Raw genomic sequence first — 10,712 nt, 5'->3', positions numbered from 1 at the left:
TTTTTGTATGTTTTGGGACTCAAAAACAAAACCTGTCCACTGCGTCTTCAGTGGCTCTGATGCCGGGAGTACATGAAGACTCTTATGTTCACTTTTACAGCCAACAACAAAACACTTACGATGCTTATGAAGCTGAGACATCATTCTTCTCACTGTTTCTGCTCCAGCACGGAAAACAATGGCGGACTGTGTGTTGATCACTCAGGGGAGGATCTATGATAATAGGGTGGAGTCCGTCACCAGTCATGGGCGTGGCTTGAAGTGACATCACTTTAGAGCAGGAATGAAAACAATAGTTTATTGATAGTTTGTCTTGTTAAACATAATATTAAGTTTCACTGTTAACTTTAAGGTAAATCATACTTTTTATTTTGAACCCTGAATGGCATGCATTATGTTCGGTTGAATATTTCCCCACTTGGAAATGTATACGTTTTCTGTTGATGCATGTTGTGAAAGGCGCTATACAAATAAAAATGACTTGACTTAATTTTCTGATAAAATGTAGCTGTTAAAAAAAAAAGTATCCATCTTAAAATGATACTTTTCTCCTTGAACTAAATACAAAGTTCTTTAATCAATGGATGCATTTATACACTTGAAACTCCTACAAACTAAAACTGAGTGAATCATTATTATGCGTTCTTCAATATTGCTGATTATTTTCACCGTCACTAAAGCCTAGTTTATCCTCACTGTTGTCAAACGGAAGAGCTAACTGTGCACTCTTCTTGCCCTTTAAATAAAACATTGCAGGGTGCCTTTCTGTCTGAGAAGAAGAAAAACAAATCATATTTTCGTTATTCATGCATAAATGCAATAACAGTATATTATGGTAAACTCTTCCAGAAAAATGTATAAATGCAGTAATATAACTGATGCCACGATCTATAAAAAATTCCCAATGAGAAAATGCATTAATGCAATAACTGCAATTCCATTATCATATGGCAATAATATTTTCAAATGTCTGTAAAACTATGTTAGAAAAAGTTGTTCAGTAAACAACAACAACAACAACAACATATAATTAGCGTATAAAAGATTAATACAAAAATAATAATAATAATAATCAATATTGTAGAAGAAATATACCAAAATTTGTTTAATAGAGCAATTTGTGGAACACTTCAGCAGGTGTCTTGGATAAAAAATCAAATGGCATGTGGCTTAAAAACTGCATAGGAGAGAGAGAGAGAGAGAGAGAGGATGGAGAGCAGGGTTGTGATGACAGCAGTTGATCCTGTCTGAATCCTCTTGGCTCATGCCCTGTCGGTGCCCACTGTGCCCACACTGGCAGCAGAGCAGGCTGGTGGCTGCAGGCAACCCCTGCCAACTCTCTGCCTATTGAAAGGCAGTCTAATGGACACAAATACAAACGACAGACTTGCTGCATCAACAGCAATTGACGCCCAACCCATTTCTGCTGCTGTGGACGGAATTATACCATAAATACCCCACAGGTCCCCTACAGTCGCCCGGCACACCCACACCTCCTTACACACTCACGCACAAACACACACACACACACACACATTGAGCGAGAGTGGAGGGGTGACAACGTCTGGTGAGGAACTGGAGATACAGGTAAAGACTAAATATAATTTTTTATTTATTTTGTTTTTACTCTTTCATTGTTTTATTCTTCATAGCACCTTGTAAATTTGCATATTTACCGTATACGTTTTATGGTAATTGCATAATTATTTTAATACTTATTCTATTTATTCTATGATATAAAGTGTTTTCTATTCTATATACTGTATTTACACATTTATTTACATTTAGCAGATGGTTTAATTCAAAGTGACTTACAAATGAGGACAAACGCACGCAATTGTTTCATACGGGGCCGACAATATTCTACTATTGAAATATAATATTGTAATGCCACACTGAGGAAAAGAGGGGAAAAAATAATAAGTAATAAGGGTCATTTATCAGTTTTGGTCTAGGAAAAAAAACTGTTATAAAGTGTAATCATATTTATTGTGTGAATATATGTATGCTTAAGTTATTTATAGTTTGGTTGTAAATTCAATAACAGAGAAAGGAATTTTATTGTATGAGCATGTGATCATACGTGATACGCTTTGATTCTTAAACATTTGCTCTCCCAATCCTGAATATGCGGTTCCAGCCTTGCATTTGATTTCATTTATTTCATTTGTTTTATCCAAACCCGCATCAGTGTTTTTATTTGGCATCCTATTGCCTTTACTGTTAATAAATGCCTATGATTGGCCTATAAGAGGATGACAGAATCAAATTGTCTCATCAATGTGTGATAGTGTGTTGACAGGCAGTAGGATGTCAGATCAGCAGGGAGTCCCAGATCAACAAGTCGCTGGGAAGAGCCAAGGGGGAGCGGGCGTGATTTACAAGGTACAAATACCCCGATTTACATGGTTAGTATTCAAAGACACGATCACTCAAGCGCAAGAGAGACACAGATGTTATTGCAGTCATGTCTGTTTTTGGAAAGATTTTTGCTGTGATGAGATTTAGGAGTTTAATCAGTCAGTTAAGACAAAGAGGTATAGTTAATTAGTTTTTATTGTTTTTTTTTTGTGTGTGTCTGTATTTTTATTTGTACTTGTTTGTTTTAGCTGTTAGTTAGTTAGTTAGTTAGTTTGAATTTTAGATTGAATGTTAGTTTTTTGCTTGATAGTTTTCGTTTGATCATTATTTACATAGGTTGTTTGTTTTTTCAATAGATCGTTTTGTTTGTTTGTTTGTTATGTCTATTTGTATTTTTACTTGTTTGTTTGTGTGTTAGTTTGTTAGTTAGTTAGGGTTTTTATTAGTTTTTTTTGTTTGTTTGTTTGTTATGTCTTTATTTGTATTTTTACTTGTTTGTTTGTATGTTAGTCAGTTAGTTAGTTAGGTTGTTAGTTTTTTAAAATACATTTTCTATTCATTTGTTAGTTTGCTTGATATTTGTTTATTTTAATTTAGCTTGTTTGTTTGTTTGTGTGTTAGTTAGTTAGTTCATTTTTTTATTGTTTTTTTGTTTGTTTGTTATGTTTGAATTTTATTTTTACTTGTTTGTTTGCGTGTTAGTTAGGTTGTTAGTTTTTTTTATTGATTTTCTATTCATTTGTTAGTTTGCTTGATATTTGTTTATTTTAATTTTGCTTGTTTGTTTGTTTGCTTGTTAGTTAGTTAGTTAGTTCATTTTTTAATTGTTTTTTTGTTATGTCTTAATTTTATTTTTACTTGTTAGTATGTGTGTTAGTTAGTTAGTTAGGTTGTTTGTTTGTTTGCATGTTAGTTAGTTAGGTTGTTTGTTTGTTTGTTTGCATGTTAGTTAGTTAGATAGGTTGTTTGTTTGTTTGCATGTTAGTTAGTTAGGTTGTTTGTTTGTTTGTTTGCATGTTAGTTAGTTAGTTAGGTTGTTTGTTTGTTTGCATGTTAGTTAGTTAGTTAGGTTGTTTGTTTGTTTGTTTGCATGTTAGTTAGTTAGTTAGGTTGTTTGTTTGTTTGTTTGCATGTTAGTTAGTTAGTTAGGTTGTTTGTTTGTTTGCATGTTAGTTAGTTAGGTTGTTTGTTTGTTTGTTTGTTTGTTTGCATGTTAGTTAGTTAGTTAGGTTGTTTGTTTGTTTGCATGTTAGTTAGATAGTTAGGTTGTTTGTTTGTTTGTTTGTTTGTTTGCATGTTAGTTAGTTAGTTAGGTTGTTTGTTTGTTTGTTTGCATGTTAGTTAGTTAGTTAGGTTGTTTGTTTGTTTGCATGTTAGTTAGTTAGGTTGTTTGTTTGTTTGTTTGCATGTTAGTTAGTTAGTTAGTTAGGTTGTTTGTTTGTTTGCATGTTAGTTAGTTAGGTTGTTTGTTTGTTTGTTTGCATGTTAGTTAGTTCGGTTGTTTGTTTGTTTTTCAAATCAATTCAAAATGTATTTATAGAGTACTTTAAAAAAACACAAAGTGTACCAAAGTGCTGTACAATTACAATAAAACAATACAATGATAAAAAAACAAAAACTTACAAATTAAATTTAATTAAAGAACAAGAACCTTTCTAATGTTCCAAATGCTTCACTAAACAAATACGTTTTGAGACGGGTTTTAAACATATTGACAGATGTTGAGGCTCTGACAGACAAAACCATTCCACAACTTTGGTGCAGCAACAGAGAATGCACGATCTCCTTTTCTTTGAACCGTGAACGGTGAACATCAAGAAGCAGCTATTTGATCTAAGAAATCTATGGGAGTTAATAATGCCAATAATTTCAGAGATATAATCAGAAGCCAGATTGTGCAAGGCTTTTACATACAACAGCACCTTATATTGTACTCTAAATTGGACAGGTAGCCAGTGCAGCGATATATGATCCCTCTTTCTTGCATTTGTCAGCAGTCTTGCTGCAGCGTTCTGTACCATTTGAAGTCTTTATAATGATTGTTGATTAATACACAGATATAGTGCATCACAATAATCGAGACGTGATGAAATAAAAACATGAACCACTTTCTCCAAATCATTAAATGATAAGACAGATTTAATTTGGCAATATTTCTCAACTGAAAGAAGCTATTCTTTACCACAGAATTTATCTGCTTATCAGATTTGAACTTTGAGTCAAAAATAAAACCCAGATTTTTGACATAGGCACACAGATTAGATGGCAGATACATCATCACCTGACTTCAAAGGGAGGTACATTTACATGACGTCCGTTTAAAAATGATAGCACCAAGAGGAAGCATATATAATGAGAATACAACTGGTCCTAAAATAGATCCTTGCGGAACCCCACAGGTTATCGGAGCTAACGATGACACGAAATTGCCCATTTTTACAGAAAAATATCTGTTATTCTAAGTATGAGGAAAACCAACCTTAAGCATTTCCCTGGATTCCAACATGCAACCTTAACCGTTCAATAAGGATGTTATGATCTATTGTATCAAATGCTGCACTGTGATCCAACAGCACTAAAGCAACACAGTTCAATAGATTGTGTTAATGAATGAGCATTAAATGCTCGAGAGATAGGAATGTGATTGTAGTTTTGGAGGGTCTCACTGAAATGTAATATTAAACTTAATAGGCTTATGGTCAGAGAAATGATTATCTAAAATGTAAGATTACAGGCAGGAATACCCATACATAAAATCAGATCAAGAGTGTGACCATGTTGATGAGTAGGACCGGAAACAGAGAGAGAAAACTTCAATAAGGTTCAATAAGGTTCATGAACTTAGTAGCTAAATGCTTTGAAGGGCAGCAGACATGGATGTTAAAATAACCAAGAAGTAAGACACTAAGACACTATCAAAAGACATTATAATCACTGTATAAAAGATGATGTAGCGAATCAGCTCTATGAAATATTAATAATCAATCATAACTTGTTATAATCGATTATGAATATTTGGATCAGTTAATCGGGTTAACTTGATGTAGCTACATTAACATTACAACCAAATACTCGGTTCATCCCGTGAACGCTCAATATTGGTTATTAATTAATTAATTAATAGAAATGTACATTTCCGGGCATGGGAAATGTCTTTCTTACTAAGTATTAAGAGCAAGTAGTCAAAATCTATGATTAGTGACTTTAGATATGAGCTTGAGACACAGACAACTTTACATGTGACATGAACAAGACTTTATTAACTAGACTAAACATTTAAACTACTCTAACATACATATACATACATTCATACAGTTTACCAAGGGAAAGAGGGCTGAAGCAGAATACAGGAAGGCAAGAAGTTATAGCATTGTTTGAAGTTCAGCAGATCAACAGCCTGAGCAAACCATCATATTAGTTCTGACACGCCCTTTTTAGAAAGGGGTGAGGATACTTAATGTATCAAATAATGAGACTAAGTTTGATACTTGCATGTCCCATTTGAATTAAACTGTCCTGATGCAATTTGTTGATGGCTTGAGTTGATCTTTGATGATGTTGTCTTGATGAGAGAGAGAACCAGTGGGAGTCAGAGACAAGGCCGTAGCCTGGCGCACGCTTGGAAGTCCTTGGGGCCTTCTAGTTTGGCATCATTCAGCGAGAGAGTGAGAGAGCACAAGGCTCAGAGGACCAGAAAACAGGAGAGGCAGGAAGCAAGAGCGAGAGAGCTAAGAGAGGGCTAAGAGCGTGAAGAGATAAGAGAAGAGAGCGAGAAATAAGAGCTAAGAGCATTTATAACCTTAGAAAACATGTCCCACCTCTCATTGGCTCGACCAACGAGAAGGGTTTGGGTTCCAGGCGGGAATTTGGTTTATTGCTCTTTGTTCTCACATTTCTCATTGCATGAGCAAGAAAGAAACTAGGAAATATACTTGTAATACTAATATGTTGTTGTTATCGACATATCATGTACACAGTCATTTTGATCTTCAAAATACCAAGTTATAGAGACCAAATATGCCACACATATGATTTCGGTTAACCATAGTATGCAAAGTCTGAAACATTAACCCATTAGAGTTTGCAAGAAACATAGATCAAGCAACATTTAAGGGAAATTGTGAGATGGGACATTAGATACATGTAAATATTTTTATCACATGGATTATATATATATAGCATATATAGGATTAAAAGGTGTCATTTCTCCTTCTCAGTAAGAAAGCAGTGAGCTTCAGCAGTCTGAGCATTCCTTTGGGGGGGGTCGTAAAAGTCCCCTTTCTTTGGGCAGGAGAATGATTCCTTTGTTCCGTCAAGGCTCATTTGCATGTTTCTTATGACCGGGTCTGGCTTTGTTTGAATAACTCAAAAGATGGTAATACCTAGCAGAACACCATTCTAAGGTAATCTTATATTTATATTCAACTAGGACAAGTCGTAAGGTTTAATTTGATACCAAGGAACGGTATTTAGTACACTTAGAAAGGAATATACACTCTTCGCTATTAAATATGAGGCCTCAGAGTTTAAAAACATACAACTAAACAGTTCTAACGAGTTTGATATACCTCAGAAATACACAACATACAGGGATTACACGTGATTTCATTAGCAATATGCAGTTCTGTGTTTAACTGAAAACACACACACACACATTGTTGCGCTCAAAGTTTCCTTCCTGTCCACACGATAAGCACGCGGTGAGCATGGATGTCACATGCGTTCTCTGTCAATAGTTCATTGCCTCTTTGTCAATACATTTATTGTGACTTGTGGAGACTAGTTGGCGCTATTTCAGTAATTAGGGGAGTTTCAACAGTAAGTTCTTGTTTGTTCGGAACCTGTTAAGGCCACTGATCCTCCGCCATACCTTACAATGAATTATATTTAGATGGTCTTTTTTTTGTATTTTGTTTGTTTATTTGTTCTCTCCAAATCTTAAAGGAACAGTACACAGATAAATGCATTTTCTATAATCATTTATTTACCCTCATATTGTTCCAAACCCATATCACTTTCTGTCTACCGTGGAATACAAAAGGAGAAATTTGGAAGAATGTTCACTCTGCTGTTTTCCATGCAATGACAGCAATGTTTGATTATGCACATATCCAAATAAGATTTGGAGCTATGGAAGAGGGGAAGATTTTCAGTTTTAATTATTTAAACTTTAGTCTGTTGTATGGCTTCAGAAGACTTTGAATAGTCAGTCCAGTTTCGGAGGTAGTCGGAGCCATGGCCTTGCAGTTATCATGCTCAGCAGTGGCGGATTTAGGCCATATGAGCAGTCGCCCAGGGCGGCATCTTGCGGGGCGGCGCCCCCCATGGTCAACAACTTTGGGGGCATGTTGAAGCGGGTTTTCGCCCAGCAACAAACTAGAACTGCTACTGATGCTCAGACACATTAAGCCATGGTGCTCATGAGGCTGTTGCAAGTTTGAATCTTGCTTGCGACATTTCCCAATGAAAATAGATGCCCTCACACACACACACACACACACACACACACACACACACACACACACACACACACACACAATTTCTTGTTCTCTCTCCACAATGTGTATAAATAAAAGTGGAATGAAGCCAAAAGTGTTGATTATGTCTGATGTGTTGAATAATCTTCACAGGTCTCACTGTATGAATTCGAGAACTTCAGAGGAAAAAAGGTGGAGTTGTCTGCAGAATGCAAGGACGTAGTTGAGAAAAATTTGGAAAAAGTTGGATCCATAATAGTTCAGTCTGGGCCGTGAGTACATGTTGCTATCTGCTGTCTCTCCAAATTTTAAAGGAACAGTACACAGATAAATAATTTCTTCAATTTATTCACCCTCATATTGTTCCAAACCAAAAGGAGAAATTTGGAAGAATGTTCACGCTGCTCTTTTCCATGCAATGACAGCAATGGTTGATTATGCACATATCCAAATAAGATTTGGAGCTATGGAAGAGGGGAAGATTTTCAGTTTTAATTATTTAAATTTTAGTCTGTTGTATGGCTTCAGAAGACTTTGAATATAGCATACAAGTTGTACGGAATACTTCGATGATACTCTATTGGTTCCTTTTTTTGTTTTTTTTTTTGCCCACTTTGGAGCTTGACAGTCCCTGGTCACTCTATGCTTTCATTGTAAGAAATGGAGCAGCTTAGACATTCTCCTATACATTTAATTTTGTGTTCTGTGGAAGAGTAATATGGGTTCGGGATGACTTGATGTTGAGAAAACTGTTACAGAATTTTACTTTTTGTGTGAACTATTCCTTTAATCAATAATAATCAATCATTTATCAATCATGAGATGAGCTGTCTGTATGTGTGGATGTTTTTGGACACAGATGGGTGGCTTTTGAGCAGAAAGGCTTTGTAGGGGAGCAATTTGTTTTGGAGAAGGGAGAATATCCTCGCTGGACCACCTGGACTAACAGTCAGAACACCTTTTATCTCCTGTCCATCAGACCTCTCAAAGTGGTTAGTGATTATAGACACACATATAGTATAGATGACAACACAGGGACTGGATATGGCCCATTGAGTTTTATTTTTATGATTTCATCCCAGGACAGTGCAGACCACAAACTACATCTGTTTGAGAACTGCAGCTTTGCTGGGAGAAAGATGGAAATCGTGGACGACGATGTTCCCAGCTTGTGGGTTCATGGCTTCCAGGACCATGTGGCCAGCGCAAAAGCTGTGAATGGAACGTGAGTAGGATTGATCATCTTCGATGTTGGATTATCTTCACGTCCGGTGGAGAGAGGGTTTTGCATGGCTGTTTATTTCCTAGTTTAACATCAATGACACTTGAAGGAATAGATCTTGGCCCTGCTGTCTTTTCCCGCCACCACATACAAGCAACAAAGTAGCCAGCCTTTAATTTCTGACATTTTTTTGGTTTTAAACATAAATATATATTTTTGTGGAAGTCAACATTATCCCACCAATGCTGTCAATTGAGCTAAATTATAAGTGATATCAATAAAATATTGATTTGACTTAAAATATTGTTAAGTGAGAAGAAAGAAACCATAGAGTGATGCAAGAGACAAGAAACTAGCACATTGATGTAGAAAATCAGTTGCCTGCGACAACAGTCAATTATACAGTTAAGTGGTCATTATACAAGAGCATTTGACTGCAGAATGTTGCAGTTGACCAATCAAGTATTCAATCAAGGAGTCTAAATTCAGAATTGCACTTGTTTCAGGTGGGTTGGCTACACGTATCCCGGCTACCGTGGAAGACAGTTTGTGTTTGAACATGGTGAATACAAGCACTGGAATGACTGGGGGCCTCAGAACCACAGCTGCAGTCTGTCCGGCGGGTGCGTGATATGCAGTGGCACAAACAGGGCTGCTACATTCCTGACCCAGCTCCTAATCCTAATCCCAATCCTAAACCCAATCCCAATCCAAACCCAACTCCAGCCCCCGATCCCCCTGCCCCATCCGCTACGTCTGAGAGCCGCTGAAGGAGGGTGACTCACCCCGACACTGATGACCTTTGCCTTGTGCCTGTTCAGAGGGCCACGAAGAAAGCTCGAAAGTGACTGCCTTAACTCTTGTGTGTCTATCATTGGCAATAAAGCCCTTGGCCCCATGGTTTGATCTTTGACCTTAGACTGGTGTCTCTGGGTGTGTGTGTTTTTCTGCTAGCCCTGCTGCGTAAAATGGTTTGATGGTCTTAGCTGGTTTAAACTGGTCTTCCAGCCTAGTCAAGATAAACTTGCTGGTCTCTTAGTCCGACCGATCTGATGCCCAAAACCAGAGACTATTTAGCAAAGATGGGCCACTTCTATTAAAATGAATGGAAGAAATTGGAACATCCAACGGTCAACGGAAGTAGAAAGGAAGTCCCGTCTAACAGGTAAAAGAGCCAATCACCTTTTAGATACCGACATAGCCTGTCAATCAACTCGAGAATGTGCAAACAAATTAATAAAAAACAAGTCTGAAAAATTATCTGAGGTTAAGAAGCACAATTTATGATTCCAGTGTTGGCAGATTTTACTGCTGATTTGAAATATGTTCTTTGATCGTAATCTTGAGCAGCCATTTTAGAAATGTTGGTCTTTCCCCATTCAAGTAGATAGAAGCTGCACATTCACGACTGGAAATAGTCTCCAGGGAGCATTTCAAAGATGACCGCCAGTGGACGGATTGCTAGAAAGCCAAACCCTCTTTAAAACCAGAAAACAGACCAGCCCGTCAGGTTGGGAGCCCAGCAAACCGTCTTAAGCTGGTTTAAATGTTTGTTTTTGTCTTTCCAGGGAGATTGCTAATTGACCACTGTATATACAGTATAAGGTCACTGTATTAGTAAAAATAACTAAAATAAAGTTCAAGGTACTACT

The 10,712-nt window shown here is 36.7% G+C and overlaps 1 pseudogene; it reads left to right on the top strand.

Moving 5' to 3' along the window:
- Positions 1–1,444: 1,444 nt before the first annotated feature.
- Positions 1,445–9,978, top strand: LOC127623054 (beta-crystallin B3-like; annotated as a pseudogene).
- Positions 9,979–10,712: the final 734 nt, after the last annotated feature.

The sequence above is a fragment of the Xyrauchen texanus genome, chromosome 3, assembly GCF_025860055.1.
Source record: "Xyrauchen texanus isolate HMW12.3.18 chromosome 3, RBS_HiC_50CHRs, whole genome shotgun sequence".
Taxonomy (NCBI): domain Eukaryota; kingdom Metazoa; phylum Chordata; class Actinopteri; order Cypriniformes; family Catostomidae; genus Xyrauchen; species Xyrauchen texanus.
Note: the sequence above shows the minus strand (reverse complement) of the source record. Positions and strands in the feature narration are given on the sequence as shown.